The sequence below is a fragment of the Clinocottus analis genome, unplaced genomic scaffold (genome assembly GCF_023055335.1).
Source record: "Clinocottus analis isolate CAN_PGR_092001 unplaced genomic scaffold, fCliAna1.0.p SCAF_5, whole genome shotgun sequence".
NCBI lineage: Eukaryota > Metazoa > Chordata > Actinopteri > Perciformes > Cottidae > Clinocottus > Clinocottus analis.
This window is the reverse complement of record NW_027176207.1, coordinates 18295924-18317638: the sequence shown is the minus strand read 5'-3', so window position 1 is coordinate 18317638 and position 21715 is coordinate 18295924.

Genomic DNA, 21715 nt, shown 5'->3' with positions numbered 1-21715 from the left:
TCTGCTTCGGGCGAGGTGGTCACCCACAATACAGTGGGAGGAAATCGCATGAATCATCCCCGGTGGTTCCACAGTGGTTGTATTCTCCCGAGGGAACAGCAGTCACATTCATGCATGCCTAAATAGCGAGACAATGCTGAGGAGGGTGAATGTCTATTAAAAGGGCATTGTTGCATCTAATGTTTCATTCATAGTCACTTAATGAACCGTGAAGGACGTCTTTGTCCCGGATCTCCATACATTTATGATTAAAGTGTTTGTGTACATTCTTTTTTCCCGAAAGGTCAAAGTCTACTGATCCTGGAACGGTTCAGTAAATGCATTTAATAGCTTCACTATGAATTCTCAGCGCTCTAGCTGTTGTTTTTGAAGATGTAGCATATTCAATCACCTGCGTCAGATAAAACCGTTTTATTCCACGCCTTTGCAGACCGAGCACAATTCCGACCCCGAGTCTCTAAACTTTGTTGGTTGCTGTGATGAAGAGCTTTTGATTAAAAAAAGGGGAGGCTCTAAACAGCAGGAGGCGTGCAGCTCAAGCTGTGGACTAATTAACTGTTCTGTGATTGAAAGCCGGCGTACAGGAGCGAGTCTCCCCACCGTACGCCGGAGAGAGAAAGCTGCACTTTTGGGAAATCGCGCCGCGGTTGTCGAGCAACTAAACAGAGGATTGTGCCGCGGGCGGCGTGTGAACTATTTTAATGGTCATCGTACGCCCTTTAAACACGTGCGCTGTGATCTTTTTGGGAGAAAGGATCCATTGAACTGTGCGGTGGCTGATTGGCGACAGAAATGTGTTTGTCGTGAATTGTTTTCATACGACAAACGTTTCCTCAGTCGCCTAACGTTTTCTTCTATTGATGCGTTACAAAAGGAGAAAAACAGAATTGTCCCATTGTATACTGACTGTCAATCAAATCCCATGGAAATAACTGACTGTGGCACTCGGTCCCAATACTTAACCTTTAAAACAGCGCACAAAAATATATATATATATATATTTAAAGTGGGCTTTACTATTTTCTACAACAGATGGTTATTGTCGTTTTTCGCAAACTTTACTCAAACAGGTGAAAATTGTGCATGTTTAGGGACTATTTTCAGCGGCGGATTAATCCACGTTTGGTGCCCCATGGTGAGTATTTGAAGTGGCAGGATGGTGTATGTTGGAGTGAGTCAATAGTTTATTTAATAAATGGAGCTTTATGAGACTCAGGAAGTAGATTTCAGGCGTGTATGCACTACAGGTTGTTTGTTAAATCTACATGTATTGTTGTTTTTGCTATTTTCTAATAGTGAGTTAATACTCCTTACATTTTTAATCAAACTATTTTGAAAGCAAAAGACTTGAGAAGAGATCAAGATGTGAGATTTTGAGTTTGTTTGTGGCTCTCAGTGTCTCAGTGTCTCCATCTTTATCGTTGCATTGTTTTATACAAAAAGCCAAAGTTTTACCATTAAAGCGTTCCTTTTCCCCCTAAAACTCACATCAACCTGCGTTCTCTCTCTCTTAAAAAATATTCCAATCTTTAAAAATAAGACTCTAACCTTTAGAAATGTAACCATGACCATTCGTCAGGGGGAAGAAGCCAGACTGAATGGGGACTGTAAACTTTTTAATTATGGCGCTGATATTCAGGAAGCTGTGCCGCTCTGTTGAGCTGTAAAGCGAAACAAAAAGATATAAAGGGAGAGAAGACGAGTGGGTGAGAGTGTGAGGGTGAGAATGTGAGACCTCGGGGAGTCGTATAGGACTGATGATATCCTCCGAGGCTTCCTGCCTTGTTTGGAGGTAAACAGAGCGAGAGACAAAGCCGCTTTTTAATATCTACTGACATTAACATGCGACTCATATCAACACTGTGCGCTGGCATTAAAATATGTCTCCAGGAAACGCAATGAAATCAGATTATTTATTCCCTCATAAAATGTGTCTTTGCTTCATAACAAATGTATCAATGAAAACTGACGGAAAATACATTGAACTTTACTCCAGGAACAGATATCATATTCATTGTGTGCGCTCGCGGCTTGGATCCAGACTTTAAGTAGGATTGTGGGTGGTTGTATAGTCTTGATTAAATAAATACGCCAAAAAAATGAGTCGTTGGTCAACAGGATTAAAAGTCATCGCTCATTGCAATGCGAGCTAACACCTCCGCGTCTCCAGTCCATTACATCTATATGTCTCTCGCTGGCTTTTTATTGTAGTATCATTATGTATATATTGTTTTTCTTAAAGCAATATCTTCAGTTGGGGAATTTTAATATCCCTCAACCCTAGATCTATTTTTTTGTCAGTTTATAGTGTGTATCATATCAGTTTCCCGATGACTTGTGTGTTTTGTGTATGGCAGCGCCCTCTGCAGGTCTATTTGGACATGACGGTGTGCCCCAAACCGCGTTTCAACGTAACCAACGTACCTTAATACAACGGTCGAATGATGTCTTACAAAACGTTTTGTGCGTTTTCCTACAACAGCCTGTAACACGGTCCTTTCAAAAAATAAACTTCACAACGAGCAACAACGCTTTAAGCGACATAATACCTTGATTAGGTTTCGGAAAAACATCGTCGTTTGGGTTCAAATAACTAGAGAAGTGCGGTCACTGAAGTTACGCGGCGGATAAATGAACATTAACAGCCATCTCAGATCGCCGTCGCAGGTGTGTGTTTTTTGCCGTCTTTCCACTTCCTGGTTCAAGATTACATGGAGAACAAAACATATATATATTTTGTGGTGTATTTACAGATATACAGTAGTTAATTTATTGTGTAGGTAAAGCTTTAAATGCTGGATAAGACCAGAATTGAGTGACTTGTCGAGCAAACTTCGATACATTTGATAAAAAATAGAAACAGTTCTTGTTCGTATACAAAAGTTTCTGATTCATAACGACCTGGATGTTTCCAGTACCTGTTACTGACGTCTTGTCAATCACACTCATCACCAGTGTGCTTAAGCTTTGCCGACACGAGCCGAATCAATTATCACAGTTGTGAGTAGAAAAAACACTAAAATGTGCTTTTAAAAGCTCCCGTTCACTCTGCCATTAACCTGTCAGCCAGCAAAGCGTCGGGAAAACGGGACGTTCATCGTCAGCTTGACAAGGTCGAAGCGAAGCTTTCAAACTACGTGGAGAGTCGGCTCAGAAACAATATAAATGGATCGCTTTACTTCCATTCACTTGATGCGGCTTCATTATGCTGACAGCTCTGATTGAAGAGAACGTTTTAGAAAAACACTCATTTCTTTCGGATGTTTCGTTGTTCCACCAAATGTTGGAATAAACTAAATGATGAAGACGAACAACCGAGCGTTGCTCAAAATGTCGGGTTCCCTTTTTTTTCCCCTCCACAAAACCATTCACAGAGGATTAATTCTTACTTACGGTGATTGTCTTGTTTTGGAGGAATCCGGTGACAAGTACAGCAAGCAAAGGACCGAAAGCCAACAAACGTCATCATGGAGCTCGTTTAATGACCCTCAACTCATCTGAAGGGCACTTCCTTTCTTTCAGAGGAGCTGACTGAGCTGTTGGCCATCTTGTTTTATTGATATGAAATGTACAGTGTGTGTTGGTGTGTACCAGTGTTTCCTGTCCACTGCGTCACCAACCTCACAGTCATTTTGGAGCTGTATGCGACACAGTGTCATGCGCCGTCTTTTTGCCGAAAGCGGGAGAAAAACAATATTTACACACGTTACCATGTTGCTGGTCGTACGCGCACACAATGTCGCCATCTACAATGTCATAATGTTGACACACAAACCAGCATTAATCACAGTAAAAGAGTGTCATCAAGGAATAGGATGGCGTGTAATTACCGTGATGATCATGTCGACTGCATATCGTCATGACAGGATGCGAAGCCGAACAGCTTGCAGTCAGTTTCGGGCAGTATTTGAACAGGTGGATGTTTTTTGTCGAAAGGGTTGCGCATTGTGTTTTGAAGCACTTAATCTCCGTAAACATACATATGCAAAGTCTGTAGGCGACATGACATCGTATCTCACGCGTTCCGGTGTCCCGTTTTAGTCCGAGTTGTGGAGAGCAGCAGAGGACAAACACATTGACCTAAATCTTCATCTCACAACACATCAGCCGGCGTCTGAGCGCCACCACATCCCCCAGGAAGAGCGGCAGTTGCCCCCGGAGGCTGAGTCTTCGTCGGACCGATCATTTCGGAGACTGTGAAGCACCTGGTGCCACATGCGTGAATGTCAGGAGTGTAACCTTTACGTGTATTTGTATTAAACCTGCTCATTACTACGGGCTGGGCTTGGTATGCGACGTCCAGCGCGGGTTTTACCGAGAGTTCACTTCTCAGTTGCCTTTTTGGTTCGAGGTTTTAGTTCCCCAAAAGGTCAAGAGCTGGACAGCTCTGTGCAACAGCTAGATTTAGACGTGTTGAAAGTATGAACTGTTGGAGCTCGCATGTAGTTAAAAGGTCGAAATACAAAGGTCTGATTAACCAGAACAACTGAAGGCACCTGTGAGAGTGTGCTGGCCCTTTAAGTGAAAAGATGCACCATCTCGGAACAATTGTCCTCTCTATTGTGTGTGTGTGTGTGTGTGTGTGTGTGTGTGTGTGTGTGTACACGCCAGAGTGTGTTGCCAGCGCCTCAAACTGACAGCTGAACTATCCACCCAGCATTAATTGAGTTCTCTCACACACACACACACACACACACACACACACACACACACACAAGTTTGCTCTGGGGATAGAAAGAAAATAACAGAAAGAAAAAAAAAAGAAAACACACTTCACACCATAATTTGTTTCACTGTGTCGCCTCCTGACATCGCGGGGATTGAGTTAGAATATCAGAGGGAGATTACGTCGAATTTAGAAAAGTTGTTTTGCCCGCGTCGAGCGCTCGGACTGACAGACGAGGACGAGCTGCTCGAGTGTTTACGAGCCGCCGCGGTGAAGCTCCGGAGGGGCTCGGATACAGGCGGCCATGTTTGTCTCCGAGGGAAGAATCCTTGGCCGGAGCGGACGGAAACTGAGGGGGGCGGAGGGGAGGACAATCTGCTGCTGAAACCAGACGGATGAAGGATGGATGATGGACCAGAGAGCAGAAGTGGGATGGGGAAAGAGGAAGGAAGGGAGGTGGTGAGGAAGGGGGAATGGGTCAGCGAAGGGAAGGAGTGGGTGCAGTGTATGAGGGCAGAGCATTAATCGGAAAGGGAAGGAGGGTGGGATGGAAGGAGGGAGAAGTGGGTGAGGGTAAGAGGTTAGAGAGAGTGGTGGGGTGAGTGAAGGATGAGGGATTGAGTGGGTGAAGAAGGGAAGTGGGTTTGTTTGTCCCTATAGGATACACTGTGAGTTGCATGCTTTAAAAACCACAGAAGAAGAAGAAAGAGGACCACAACCAAACATAATTGTATTCCATCTCTCTGGGTGATCCCACTCCCGCCTCCGTGGACTTTCGACCGGTCGCATTTAATTTCCTCTTCCTTCCTTGCTATTTACAATAATTACAAAATAGACACAAAATGTAATTTTCTCCCAGCAAGCAATGCTGCAGATTAAATTCTAAAGCAGGACACGTGTGATTACTGTAATACTTTCTTGTTCCTTATTTGTGATTTGTTCTGCAGCAGCTCCTTTTATCAGTGGCACTCGGTGAAAGCAGTGAATTAGTGTTTTTTTTTTATTTTTCGCACGCTTTCTATCACGTAAAGTTCAAAGAAAACTGACAGTAGCCGTGGATTTGAAGTGAAGTTCCTCCTCAAAGGACAAGAACAAGCACCCCCTTTGTTGTGCACAAGTTTTGAAAAAAATTGCAAATAAAATCCTGACTGTTCCTGTATTTTTTAATAGAGATATACGTTTACCTGTAGTGGTGCTTAGAAACACAACGCAGCCATGGACACGAGGCCGTAAGCATCCTGTTCCATCATCACGTTGGTCGTCCTTCATTGTCTTTTTTTCCTTTTGGCGGACACCCAAAAGGTTATTGTTGAGACTCCAAAAGGACCTTCTGTAACGAAGAAGAAGTGGTCAGCTGTGTCCAGAAAGAAACTAGTTATTGGTGTCAAGTTCTTGTGAAAACTGGCGGTTTGTTTGAAACCCTGGAAGCATGTTCCCGATTAAACCAGTATCTGCCCTACAGATCCCGCTACAGATTCAAAAAGCAATAACTTATGTTAAGAGTTAACATCCTTCAACAGTACATTATTGACGATACAGTACTGCCTACAGTACCTTATTGCTTAGGCGACCAAACTCCATGAACAAAACGAGACAGAATAAAAGGCATCGGGTCCAAGTGCTTGAGCCCCGCTACAATGAGCATTTCAGGATTTATCCGTCGGTCAGAGCCTGAAGACGGAGCCGCTTCCCTCTTTCCGCTCCCGTGCACTGACTCGTGCAATCAGGACAACGCATTATCGCCTCGGAGCGAGTCAGAGTTGTGAATATTACCTGCTTCATCGGGATCACATTCTGCAATTCCTTTTTTTTTTGGTGTAATTATAGATTAAAACCATCACTCCGCTGTGAACCGCCTGGTGCAGGAGCTCAGACAGCATTTCCGCGTTAAGTATCTAGTTATCATTTCACACTGATATCAGCTAATAAAAAAAATAGATTAAAATATTTTTTTTTTAAGAAAGTGAAAATATAAAACAATTCCCTAATTAAAGATTGAGAATCATGTGTTTGATTAACCACGACTGACTCCAACCCCATGGGCCCCGAGGCCGGATGCAGAATCATACGCATGCAGAGCCTGTAGAGATATGAGACGGGACCGCTCTGACTCACCTGAGTTTTTTAAAACACACACACACACACGCACACAGACACACACGCACGCACAGCGTGAGAGCTGCTGCAGCCGAAAGCAGAGCTGCAGGGCCCAGAGAGCAGTTAGACAATGTGTAATCAAGACAGAGGTTGGCTTAACAGCTCAATTAGCATCCGTAATTAAAACACTCGCTCAAAGACCGATAGCATGGATCTCCGTCTTTTCTTTCTCTCTCTCTCTCTTGCTGACACTGAAAAAATAAATGGAACCGTAGCACACAGGGGTTTGTGAAGAACAGTAGAGATAATATCCAGACACACACACACACACACACACACACACACTGGGAACAAGATGCTCTTTCATGTACTCAGTAATGATAGAATCCAGGGAAAAGCGACTCATGCATGTAATTATTAATCAGCACCACCAGCGAACTCGACGACATCAGCTTTTATACCGCCGCTGCGCTGAGAATTCTTTCCCGGGACTCGAAACACATGTTTCGTATTCGGTCTCGGTGTCAGCGTGAAGGAGAGGGAGGCCGCCGGGCCGCGTGTTTGATGCTCAGTGGCCTCCTTCGCCTCCGGGAGAGTAACTCGTTCGAGTGTAATAAGAGTTTCCCCTCCGCTCGGTGTGTTGGTACGAGCGGTGTGTTCAAGTGCTGGGGCGAGGCGCCGGACATCTGAAACCAAAGATGAACGAATCAATAAATACATTTCTCTTCTCCGGTCGCCCCCTTTTCAACTTTTCTTTACATTCTCCCCCCCATAGAGAATTCCTGATATTAGTCAGGCGAGGAAAGTCATCTTGTGGTCTCAGTATATCCAGTTTATTTCTGTTTTTCTTGGTTTTTAAGCATTCGGCCACAAGTCAGTTTAGTGTCGACGATGTGAAATGCTGGAAGTAAAGCTGGTTATTCAAAATGTGTCGATGCTAATTGCATTAATTGCATTTGTCATATGTATGATGGATCATGACCGCAGCATAGATACAAAATGGAGTGTTGTACTTAGAGTTTGAGGTCTTGCACACAATAATTGTGCAGCTTCTCTCGGTCACCTGCACTCTTTTATATCTTTTTATATCTGGTCTTATATTCAGGATTGTTTCAACAAGATTCTTCTGATCAGAGCCGATTGCAGGCATTTTTTTTAAAGGGCCGGTATCAGCTAAAATAAAAACAGGCATGTTAAATACTGCTCTAAAAGTATATGAACCTCCCTTCAAGAAGGATGCTCCACGTTGAACCTCTGCGGTTTTCTGCAATCAGAGGTGGGCGGATAAGTCACCAAAACCTGTGATGTGATTTCATTACAGCGAAATAATCCTTTTACGGCTCGTCCCGTCCCACACGTTACGACAATAAATCGAATAAACAAGAGTATTCGGCGCTGAGGGAAAACGAGCACAAACAGCCACTGAGAACACCATTTTTATTTCTCTTGTCACTTTTTACTGTATCTTCTTGTTCCTTTATGGCTTTTTTCTCTCACAATATTTATGTTCCATGGTCCAACGTGGCGCAGTTTTGTCATCGTGATTTGTTGCGGTTTCTCTTTTTTATTGTTTTTTTTTGTTAGGATTTTGTTTGTAGTTTGGTTGAGGTTGTGTTTGTTCCTCCGACAAGACTCCACGTATGAATTAATAATTAGCATCTCGGCCCGTGCGTGAAGTATAATTTATCTGCTATTGTTCATGCAGATTAGTGGCATCGCCTACTTTCCTGGGTCTACTTGTGCAAATGTTTCTTTGTATGCGTGAGTCCGTTCTTCGATGGCGGATGCTGCTCCAACGCTTGTGATGCAATTCTGCGTCATCACTACGTCATCTTTGTTACATCATCCAGCTTTGCTAATGCAAGTTGAGTAAAGGAAGTTGAGAGTCAGAAACAGAGACAAACAAATTATTCCATTGTTTTCCCAATGGACAATTCAGAATCAGTTGTGGGAAAGTGGCAGAAATATGACTTAACAGGTTTATAGTATATTCATTATTAAGGCTATTTGTATATTCTCCTTAATTGATCACTGGAGCAACAGATTTGAAGACTTTTACTTTGAAGGCGAGCTGTCTCCTTATGGTTCAAGTAACCAAATATGGTCACTTCTGCACCCTGTACATATGGCGTCTTTCCCGTGGCTCAGTAAATCCAAGAAACACATGGTCTTTACCCAGCCAATCAGCAAAGGTCACTCTACGTCACACCACCCACCTTTGTGGAATTTGACCAATAAGAAGAGACCTGGGGCGTAAACTCTTTTTTCCGGACCCCGGAAGAGACTCTGTCTACAATCACGGATCAAACGACTAAGCTAACCGTGGTAAGTTGCTGAAACTCACGTTATGCTTGAATAGTTGCACTAAGTGATTACATGTGTGTTTTTTGTGGATGACTTGGTGAAATCCCACCATGAAAAACTTAGGCATCGTATATGATCATACGCCCCTTTTACGCTAAACCTAGCATTGTTATGGAGTCACGGTTTTGCAGAGCGACTCTCTCTACATTCACGGATCTTTCATTGGAGCTCCCGCGTATCAGGATACATTTACATGAGCACAAGTAGACCAACTTTAAGTGGGCAATATCTCCGTAACTGACATAAACATTGGCAGATTAATTATATGCCAGCATGCACGGACCCAGGTCTTACTTATTTTTGCTTTACTCATAAATAATTCAAAGCAATCAACTGAACCAACTGTTGTGGAGGTGGAGTAAGCGATTCTGGCGTACAGGTAGTCGGTGTTTGACCTCAACACTTGTTCTTTAACATAAAAGGAGAAGAGGAAAAAAAAACGTTCATTTAAATAATGCATCAACATCATCCATTACGCCGGCTAATCGCGGCGGGCCCTCCCATGCGGACGGCTTTGGTTTTATTAAACAGAGGCTGGGTGAATTCGAGCGGGAGCGGACCGGATTAACAAGCAAGAGATAAAAAAAGTAGAAGGGCGATGGGAGGGAAGGGACAAAGTTGAAGTGAAGTAGGAGAGAAGAGGTGAAACTCGGTCTAATAAGCCGCTGCTGACTCACATGCCGCGAGATTAATAATCAGCTCTGGACGGCCTAATTGAGAAATCTCATTGTTTTAAATAAGCGAGGAATGGCCGGCGGCCAAGGACACGAGAGGAAGAGCAATTTCCTATTTCCTGCAGTAGTGTTTCCATCAGTTATTAAGCTGCATTGATCTTTTCCTCTTGCGCACCGCATGGGAGTTTGAAACAGTTCGAACAAATAAAGTGTGAGGAAGAGGCACTTTGAAGCTCAGAGCAGGGACTTTAAAGGTTGATGCTCTTTAACCAAATGGATGATGTGACCTCAAGTCCAGGTAGGATTTTTTTTTTGCCTGATTGCAGAACACTAACTGATTTTTTTATTTTTGTCCCTAAAATCACAAAGCAGGATCTTTCCGAGGCCTCCAAGTATGGAAGCCCATTTCCGACAAAATAAATAAATAAATGTTTTTTTTAAGTGACGAATAAAATAAAAAAAGAAATTTGCGTCGCCTTTTTTTTTTCGTGGTCATCATTTTGACTTTTTTTTTCGTGGTCATAATTGTGACTTGTCAACAAAAAAAAAGTGTCAGAAATGGGCTTCCATATTCATGCAGCCATGTGCGAAGAACACAAACAGTGTGACACATTGACTTGTGTGTGAGTTTCTGAACAAACGCTTCTGGTGATTTCTGGCTCACAGTTTCAATATCAACACGAGCTGCACAGCTTATTTAATCCAGAACTGAGATGAAAAAGTTTATTTTATCAGGATTTGTTTGATTTGGACTCACATCGCACAAACAGAACCAGAGCCAGTAAACAAAAGTCCTCACAAATTCAAGTCTGTAGTAACCTGATCTTTAATGGACTCGTCTCTTTTCCGAGTGCTGGTGATGAAACGTAAACACGTCCCATGAAGCTTTGTGTTTTGTGTACGTTTTCCTGTGGTTAAGCTTGATTCGTATACTGACTTGTGAGAAAACAGCTCTCTGTTTAATTTGGAAGAGGACCGACACCCAGACTTTTCAAAAGCCTCGGTGTTCTGAGCCAGCTGAGCTGGAACAACATGGTGCCCACTTTGCACAACAAACTCAAGTATGGAACACACTGGACAACGTGAACGCCCTCCAAACACGTGAAAAACCTCAGTAAAACACTGCTGATGTTTGTCTCATTTATTTGGACAAAATGCAGTTTTCTGGAAGCGTTATCTTTTCTCTATCAGCACGAATGTTGCAGTTTTCAAGAAGTATTGCAGCGCCACATTCACTCAATCGTGTTGTTCTGCAGCGGTTTCATATGAAATGAAGTCTTGTGTTGCTTCTCAAGAGTGTCTGACACCATAGCAGGGACCTCATTTAGAAAAATCTAATCTACTGGCATTAGACGGCTTCAAGGATGGGATCAAACTGCTTAATTTGTCAACTTCTCTGACCTTTTAGTTTGGGAAGCTGTCACAAACAGAGCCTTTTCCAATCTGTCCTCTTCCTCGGACTATATTAATTATCTGTCGCTGCTTTTTACTCACAAAAACAAGTTTCCTTCATCTGTTTGACATTAAAATGTTTGGTGTTATCATTGTGAAACCTCTTCAGGGCGTTCGAGGTTCAACCAAGAACACACGAAGACGTGGTTAAGTTCAGAATTTATTGATCAGTGAGTGAGAATAGTCATTTTCGAGACAAACAAGCAACTCACATGGCATCATTATGTTGGATTTGTGATTGTAAAATACTTTTAATGAGGTTTCTTCCTCCCTCTCTTCCCATTTTTATTTGAATACCAGCGTTTATTCCCATCTTTACGACACTTCTGCGGACCGAAACGAGCCGTTCGGCGTTGGCCCAGAGGAGCGCTCCGTGGAACTCAGGTGAACTCGCGTCTGGTTACGGCTTGAAGTTGTTGCCCTTATATTCTTCCCACCGACGCCGCCGGGGGGAAATGATGGCCGGCTGTTTACCGCTCAGTGTAAACGCGCCGCAGTCCTGAACTAAAGGCCTCTCGGTTCAGTCCGACTGCTATTTGTTGGACCTAATAATATTTAAACTGCAGCCTTCAGGGCGCGCGGCGAACCGAGCAGTGTGCTTAGTTATTGTTTGTTGACTCGGTTTTGTTTGGGCCGAGCGGATCGCTCCATTCAAACGGCAATAGCCGTGAAAAACACAACCTATCTGTTCGGGGTGCATGTTTTTTTTTCTTCTTCTTCTTCTTCTTCTTCTCCCCCCAACAGACCACCCAACGTTTGTTTTTGGAGCAGCTGATGAAACACGCGGGGCGCTCCGTCGACCGTTTGAACTTTCCGTGCGTGTCCGTCTCCGGTTTGTTTTTGTATTTGTCAGGTTGCAATTAGCGCGCGCTGTTTGTCAAACAAGTGACAGCCGCGGCCAAATCAGCCCCGCGGGCGTCCAAATCGAATGCTAAACAAAGCATGTCAGCCATTAAATGCCTCTGCCCAGATTGTGTCCACATGCGGCGGCCACTTAAAAAAAAAACACACACACACAAAACCCCGTCATTAACGACTCCAAACGTGCACATGAACTCACAATCAGAATCAGCTTTAATGGCCATGTACATTTTCACGGACATGGAATTGACTCCGGTTTCTCTTTGCTCTTCGTACATGTACAAAAGATGAATATAAAAGACAAAAAAAAAGACATTAAAACAGAAAAACAGTCAACAGTGGTCCAGAAAAGTGCAGCTAGTGGAGGTGCCTGATGAATTGTTCACACACACACACACGTTGTACAAATAAATACAGTGACTGTATTCAGACAGCTACAAAGTGCTTTACTGCAAAATTGCATTAAAACTTAAATATGTTGAGCGATAAAAGGAAGTGAAATCTGATCTCGGTCCTGCCGCCTTCAGATGTGATAAACCTACGGAGAAGGTTTTCAACAGCCGTGGGTGAGAATCACTCGTTGAGTCAGAGATCGATACGCACTGATTCACGGCTCCGGCTACAATCACGTTAAACTCTCTTCTTTTTTTCATTATTGATTCAAAGGCATAGGCTGGTTGGAGTTTCATCGAAACAATTTTACAGACGTTTATTCCCCTTCTGCACATTAAGTTGAAGTATTAAGTTCGCTCTTTTTGGCATTATCACAGAGGGACTTGGTACCAGAGACGGGTACCAAGACGTCTTCTCGCTGCTTTAAAATCCGACCCCATGTCCAACCCAAAGAAATCTCTGCTTCATATCGATGAAGCTCTCACCTGTTTGCGGCTCTTCTCCCGTCTTTGGTGTCAATCCGTCACATGAGTGGATCTCTAAAAGGTGCAACGTGTACGATGTGGAGAGAATTCTAGTTTCAAACTTTTAAGAAATGACTTAATCTTATCTTATGACTCAAAAAGAAAATGAAGTGTTGATGTCAGACGTGTCGGTTTTGTGTTGCAGAGATGGCTTCTACTTTCCAAGGTGAGTTCAACTAATGTCCCTCCAAGGCTACCATAGGTTATAAAAAACACTCCTGAAGCTCTTTATGGGTAGAAAAGTAGAAAGAAAAAAAAAAAAGAGAAAAGAAATCAGTTGTGCGGCATCGCAGTTTGGAAAAGGCTTTTAAATGTATTTCCAAGAAATAGAAAAGGTTTTGTTTCCTGAAAGTATTCTCTTGGTTCTCTCGAGTGGATAACAATAAAACAGAGGATTACAAATTCAAACACATTACAGATGAAACTTGACAATTTCTCTATGATTTCTTGTTTGTTGATTTGAAACCGGGCCATCCCCATTGATTTGTTCAGAAGTGAGCATGTTGTACATTTTGTGTGTTTATGGAGGACGACACATTGATCTTGAGACTTCTTCTACAGGTGCGACAGGGTCAAGTAGCAGCATCCAACACCTGACAGGACAACACATCAGCGTTGTACGCTGCAAACAGCCGCCTTCTGCTGCCTGACATTTCACGTTTGCTTCGCTGTTAGTATACAAATTATTGATTTTTGCAGCTTTAGGTTTGCTAACAGAGTTTCTCTGTTCACCTCGGACACAACATGACTGGGGAAGAGCCTGTTGAAACCCAAACTCAGTGATTAGAGGCCTAATTGTGCAACGTGGCCGCACGGCAGCAGCAGAGCTAAACACACACAACAGTAGGGTTGCGGTCTTTATTGTTGAGTTGTGGCTTGAAAAGAGAAAAATCTCCCGTTGTTTGCCGTCACTTCTGAAAGTAGAAATCCTCACAAAGCAGCGATGGCATTAAGTGATCTCTCGCCGTGAGACATAAAACAGAAACGCATCTTTTTGTGCTTGTTATCGGCGGCAATTGTGCTTTTTGTCACATTAACTGGATTCCAAGGGATTTTCCCTTTTTAAATCAGTGTGATGGCCCGTCCCGGAGACGTGTTGGCACGCTCACGCTTCAGTGCCTTTCCTCAAGTTTTACAGCACAAAATAATTACTCTGTAAGTGATCAGTTTATCCGATGATCAGTCGTCTATTTGGCTCATGTATATAGTATCAGGACGTGTTTCCTGCTGTGAATCTCAAGCACCCTAAACAGCCAATTAAAGCCGAGGTCTCCCACTACATTCTATATTGTACCGGCTGCTTTAACATGACCACTGTCATAACTGGTGAATGGCAATTACAAACCAACACTGATGCAGGCGTGCATGCAGCTTTATCGAGTCTACATTTGGGGGTCTGCACAGACAGATGTGTCCACACCTGCAGGCGCCAATCCATGCCTTTTGGAGCGCTTGTTCATCATCAGCAAACACTTCTTTGCAGATCTAGTCAACGTGTCATTTGAGCGGTACCCGGCGTCATAAATTTACCTGCGTGGACGACTCTGGATTAGTCGTTCGGGAGTCTTCCTAAAGTTCCCGATGGCCAGTCCGCTCCTGCAGTCTGGTGTGAAGCACTCACGCCCATTTAAAGTCCCAGCATGCCCCTTTCAGACAGTCTTTTGGCATAAAGTACGTAATTTTTCCACTTTTCAAACGAACAAGTTTTTGGACTGAAACTCCTTCCTGACAGGCCGAGACTTTGTTTTAATGTGATTTTTGTTGCAGATTACGATTCTAAAAAAAGGTACTAATCTTTCCAAAATGGTGTCTTATCGACCGCTCCAGGAGGCATTTTTGGGGAATCTGGCTCATATCGTGCTGGATGTTCATACTTAGGATCAAAATATCTTTTAAAAGGTGTTTCTTTTTCAACGCAGATATACATTTTTTTTCCCCAACACTTTGCTGAACAAATACATACAATAAACAGTTGGAATTCATTTGGGGTTCGTCCGACGACTCAAATGCAGGGAAAAGGAGGTCTGGAGCCAAAATTGGTTCCACAGTTTTCATACATTTTGTTACGTAAGTTTCCTCCCAGTAGAAGCTCCTGCTCCAGAGTTAACAGGGTTTCATCCTCCTTGTGTCTACCATCCATTTTGAATATTACACGGAACAAAAAACTACAAGTGTGAATCTAAAAACAACCAAACAGGGATTTTCCCCACTTCCACAGTTCGGATGTGGCGGGAGCTCAAACGGGGATGCACTTTCTGTTCACGGCCGTCGTCGGTTGAGACGGAAAATGAGCCGCCAGCTGGATTTGAGAGCGGTTTTAATGTTTACTCTCTCGGCGTGCAGATATGTAGACCATGTGCTGCCATTGACAAGCATATGAACAAGGTCACATCGAGGTTTCCACTGTGTACGCTCTGCAAACTGCCCTTATCTCCTGATGTATAATGTACATCCGCCCATCGCATTCATGTTGTGACCGGAGGTGACGGAAGTCAGCAGTGGATGTCAAACACAAGAAGCTCTATTAAGCATGCATTAAAACCGCTGATGGCCTCTGTGTACCAACGCAACTCATTTCTGCCAGGCAGAATAATATCTCTGCCAGGAGAGACGGAGAAGGTCATCAGCAAACAGAGCAACAACAACAATGCTCATTACTATTCATTGAAAGTGGCATGTAAATAGGGAAAGAAGTGTGGCGCATGTGAGGCTCAGACTGCCAAGAGCTAATGAAGAAGCCGTGAGCGGAGGTGCCCGAGAAAGCAGACAATGCCGGCGCCACGTCTATTAGCGGTCTGCGCCGCAGGTTTCCCGGCGTCGACCTCTGGCATCAATCTGTTTCAATCAAATGTTCCGGTTGAAGGCTGTGAGCAGCATGAAGGGCAACGATTACACCTCCACGTAAACACACTGCGCGGGGTTTTACGGCCTGGAAATTTCGCTCGACAACTTTTCTTTTGGCGCTCCGTAGGTTCGCCGCGTGCCACGCCGCACTGTCGGGCCTCCGTCACGTCAATGTTGGAGGCGGCATTCGGTGGATTCCCTCGCAGCGCGACTGTGACGAAATAGAGGACGTGTGAAAAGTGACTGCGCAGTTAAATGTGTGTTTTTAAGCTAATGGAACAAATTGATATGCTGTGATGAAATGCATGAATCTACATTTCTTCCCAAAGTTGAGATAAGTGTGTGTGTTAAGTCAAAGTACAGAGCAACACACACAAGCGCCACTGACCGTTGCACTCCAGGCCTGAAGGGGCAACAGCGAACAGCCAACGACCAAACTGGGAAGTGGAAGAAGAAACCTCCACCTGTGCTTCCACAGAGATTGGATTCACCTGTGCTTTCTCTGAGCACAGGGCTTAAAATGTTTGATACTCAGGTCAGTCACCCTTTTGGCTTGCTGCATCGACACAGAAGAAAGACACAACTCCTGTGAACCCTGAGACACAACTGGTAGGAACACGAGTGGGGGAAGAGGGGTTTGTGCTGATTGTTGTACTGTGATGTAATGTGTAGATGGGTTCATTGTGTTTGCATAGGTGTTTGAGTTGAACCAAAGTGAATTAAAAAATGTAGAAGTAATGCAAATGCTTAAGTTGATTAGAAGGAAATTAATGGAAATGTTAATGGCCAAAGAAATGTTTAAGTTTAATTCTTATTCATAGTCATAAATGTTTAAGTTTAGTTGAAAGAGGATTTAAGTTTATTATTTTGAATAGGCCCGATAAGTGGAAATTTACTTTGTAAAGGATAACTTTAAGGAAGCAGATTTGTTTGAAACATTAATGTGTTCTGTTTCTCAGTTTATGTTAAGGTGATCAACCTATTCCATCCACAAATATAATCTGCTTTTTCAATTCAACGATAACAAATCAAGTCCATGAATAAATCATAAAGAAATCGAGTTGTCCCTTTGTGTCCTTGGAGGTTGAACGGGCCCCTTTCAAGTTTGGGAAGCTGTGCACTAAAAAACACCTGCAGAACTTGACAGTGTGTGTGTGTGTGTGTGTTTTAAGAGGATATATTAAGTTGTACCAGTATAAAAGAAAACAGACAATCCCCATATAAATGTTCTTCACGTCCAGCCTGGAAAAATATTCTCCCAAAGAGCAAAATGGAACTTTAGTTCAAATTTGAACACTGAAATCAATTGTTTGAGTTTTAGAACATTGTTGCACGGTTTCTTTTTGTCTCCTTTCACCTGAGAAACTCTTTTGCATTTCTCAAAGCTCACAAAGCTTCTCTCCACACACAACCACGAGCGAGGACATGAAGCAGTCTACACAGCAGACCTTCACAAAAGTTCTCTTGAAGCGCTCGTCAAGTAGAGAGGATTATAAGGATCCATTCACCGGCCGGTCTGCAGCTCTGAAGCAGAGCGAGCCTCCGCTCTACTCTTCCCTTCTGAGCGATAAGCCGCGTAAGAAAATCTTCCCCCGGACAACGAGCGGCACCGAGCTTATTGTTAAACCTTCGCCGAGCAATAAGCACAATGCCGTTTCAATTTTTAGAGACGACGGAGAGCGTCGGCATTTTTTTATGCCACGTTTTTCAGAGTGAACTGAAATACTTGACGGGAACCGATGCTCGGGGAACCGTTCATGACGCAGCGTGTTGGTGTGCAGCGTCTGACCCAGAAATGTAGTCTTTTATGCAGACAAACCACTGAAACAGAGACTACAGCGTCGAGGGACGCGCAGTCTATTTTAGGCTTTTTAAAAAAAAAAATTTTAGGCACAATGACTCAACTGTTGGAGGGTATCTAAGGCAATGCATGTCAGACTTGTAACAGAAGATTTAGTTTAAATTAAACTTCACAGAAGACTGTATGATTTAAATGAGTGGCAGTTTATTTTCCAGTAAAATAAATAATTAATTCGAAAATAAGCATTCAAGCTTTCACAGAAGTAGTTAATGATTACACGTTAAATTAAAAGGCATCAGTCCTCACGGTCACAATATGATGTTCCTGATTTTGCAAGAGCAAGACCCAAAAAGCTTTTCTCAGATTTCATCTAAATTTAACCTGTTGCAGTAAAACCCTGCGTCTGTCTTTGCCTTTTCTGTGTGTGTGTGTGTGTGTGTGTGTGTGTGTGTGTGTGTGTGTGTGTGTGTGTGTGTGTGTGTGTGTGTGTGTGTGTGTGTGTGTGGTCTGTCTCCTCACACAGGAAACTCAGCCCGAATGGCCAGACTGTGAAGAGGTTGGCGTCGGTGCACCCGGGGGACTCTGCTGACAGAGCAACGTTCTCTCTCGCACTTTGAAAAGTTACCAGGTCTGGGTTTTGTCTACTCTTGAATTATTTAACACTCTCTCATCCCGTGTGTGTGTATGAGCTGTCTCCGAGCCGCTACTGTCTGTCTGACCTTGTGGCTCAGAAAACATTCAGATGCTCAGCATGCCTTAAGGCGAGAGGAGCGCACTTGCACACAGCAATGATGAGCTCTCTGAAAATAGCACAGTGGACTGTGAGTCGATGAGCCATTGTCTATTCCCTTTTTTTCTCCTTTTGAAGTTTGGTAGTTTGCATCCCCGACACTGTTTGGGTTTACTTATGACAATCAAAGGCAGTAGTTGTTTGCCATTAATGATTTTTTGTTTTGATTTTAAATGAATATGAGGTCTTTGTGTGCCGTTTAAAACGTTTTAAAGTCCACACAAGGCGACTTTTGCTGGAGTGTCACTGTGAAGGGTCAATCACACAGGACGCTACTTTTAAAAGCGCAGCAGCTTTAAAAAAAAAACTGACAAAACCGCGCTAGGCGTTTAAAAAAAAAACAAACTCGCAGGACATTTTTAAATTTGTTTTTTTAAAGAGTACGGCAAATACCTCTCCATCTCGATGAGGAGAGCTTTCAGTTGTACTTTGGGCTGAGCAGGAGTCAGTTCAAGCGTCTTCTGAACAGTAGTGTTTCTATCTAGACTAATAAAGCTCTTGGTAATTAAATACCGCTAACTTTAGCGCCCCGTCGGAGGTCGACATTTTCTTTTGAATTCCCCGCCGTCCATACCACGGGAAAACAGTTGTGCGACTCTGCGCCTAGCGCTTAAAAGTTGAGAATATCTTAACTTTTAAACGCTTTAAAAAACGCTAGAAAAAGGCGCCGCGCCGTAGGAAAACAACGGTTTTGCTAGCGACGCATTTTTCAGAGTCGAGTCTGGTGTGATCGGCCCCTAAGGGTTTTGTTTGTCTTCTCGTATTGTTTTTCACTTCCAGACAGCGTCTCTCCTCCAGGTCCCTCCATGTCTAACGGCTTCCATACGGAGGAGCTATTTTCCTTTCTTCTCTTTTTTTTGTCACGAGCGGAACGTGGGATTGATGTTTACCGGCGGAGGCAAATGGCCTTCCGGAGAGATACCTGTCAGGCCCCAGCAGTGCACCGGCCTCTCCACGGGGCGATGGATGTTACGCAACAGCAGGAGACGTCACCTCGGAGGACTGTGGGAAATGAGAGGGCTTGGAGTGCTTCAGTGGCGGTTTTGGTACCAAGACGTGAGTCACACAGAGATAAAAACGGGTCAGTGGATAGCAAACCTGAAGATATTATGCTCCAGTTACATAATGTGCTGTACTGTGCAGACTGGAAAAACAACTGTGAGCTAACAATTTAATCTGAGGTGGCTATATATGTACCATTTTATACCCTACATTATCCATTGCAAATGGATATTTTTAGCTAGCTTGCTTGCTCGGCAGCTAAACGCGTAGAAGGCGCTTAAACTTGGAGAGAGCATCCGCCTTGGTTAACTTGAGAAACACGTCTCTCATGCCAACACTCGGGATCATAACCAGCTCTCTCACTCTTTTGTTTGAACAAATGAAATCATAGTGAAATCAAACCGCTCCGCTATTAGCTAAGCACCTGTGGAAACCCCGCGCAGACCGCCGGACGGCCCCAAACTCCTTTTTCGTGAGCCGGTAATTAGCCGCTGAAATTCTTTTTTGCATTTGGAATCCGGTCACACGGGGGAGGGCAGCGGTTTTCATTTTCGGCCCGCGGTGAGTCCACGGGATCGGAGCTCATTACATTTTCTAAGAAAATCCACCGAGAGCCATCCTGGGTCCTGACCCCGCGGCTTGGAAAATCGCCGCCGAAGACTCCGAGGCCGGAGTCGGTCTCCGGCTCTCCTCACACTAATGCACACACTCTGTCTGCTGTCCTGAGGTCAGCCCGTAAACACCTCAAGTGATGCTGCAAGCAGATTATTAGAAGCTCTGCTCTCTAAGCAGCCGCTGCACTTACAAGTCAAGGCATTAACAATACTATTCCAACCTACACTTGCAGGGTTACTGGACCGTCTTTTAACCAACAGAATAGCACTGAGAGGGCGTATGAGGCTTTGAGAACTACTTGGGTGTTCAACATGAGGTAAATAGTTAGGATAGATACTATAACTTCTTAATGTTTGCTTACATGGGAGATATTTCAAAATGTTGCTTCCATTTTTATGTAAAAATCATTCTTGTTTTCTTGCCTGTGCATCATCATCGCTGTCGTACCTGTAATCAACAACTGCACCAGCGTCTAATATGTTGTCTTTGATTTTTTTTTTTTGACAAAAGCTTTTCATCAAGAAGTGACACGCAGAAAAAAAAAAAATAGCATTCAAAGCGGCTCCGTGATTAGCTCCAAATTTGTCACCCGCAACAATTTCCATCTCTGATTGGCGCTGTGCTTTTTTACTTCGCGGGAAATCGTCGGCGCAGTCGGGGAGCTACTTTGCCTGAAACAACATCGACATCAAAGTTGTGCACAGTGACACTCGGCTTGTCAGCTGCAAAAAAAACGACAAACAACAACAAAAATGAGGCGCTTTTCATTCGCCACGTTTATCCCAAACTTTTCTCAGATTCCTCTTTGGTGCCTTTTCTCTCTTCCGCGTGGTTTCCATCCACATCACACGTGACCAGAATAGTGTCGGAGTGCTCAACTTTGAAACTATTGGCTAAATCCAGCCTCTCATTTGTGTGCCCACATAAACACCGTCGCACACAAAGGGTCCATTTGAGCATTCAGCAGCAGCCCCTGCTGTGCGCTTAGAGCTCCACGGACTTCAGCAGTTCCCCTGCAGCTCCTGTACTTCCAGGCCTCGCGGAGGGAGGCGACAGCCCGCCGGCCGCTCCACAGGGAGGGGGGGGGGGGGGCTCGTGTGTACAAAGTGTTTGCAGCCCACACACTTGGCCCGAGTGACCTCACGGCGTGAAGAATCCTCGCCCCGCGTCCTCCTCGCTCGGCACCCCCGCGACAGGTAGGAGCTGCTGAGCGAGTGGAAGAGCCTGCCGGGGAGAAAGAGACACAAACACACGGGGGAGGGGAGGTTCAGGGAGCGCTGGGCATGCTGGGAGAGTCTCAAGAGGGAGGGAGACGCGTTCTGAAAGCGTCATCAGGGGGGGGGGAAAAGAGACGGACTGATTTCAACGGGGTGGCTTGTCACTTCTTGGTTTCTGCTCCTTCAAACGGACGCCCTCGCCAAGGCAACAAGGATCTTGATCCACAGCCTCCTGTTGTCCTTTCTGGTGCCTCTGATGAATGAATGAATATATACTTTATTAATCCCGAAGGGGAAATCTGTTGACGGAGTAGCAGCTTACGGAATAAAATATAAAACGGGGATGAAAAATGTATTACATTTAGCTGACGCTTTTATCCAAAGCAACTTACATATTGCTCAACGTACCATAGAC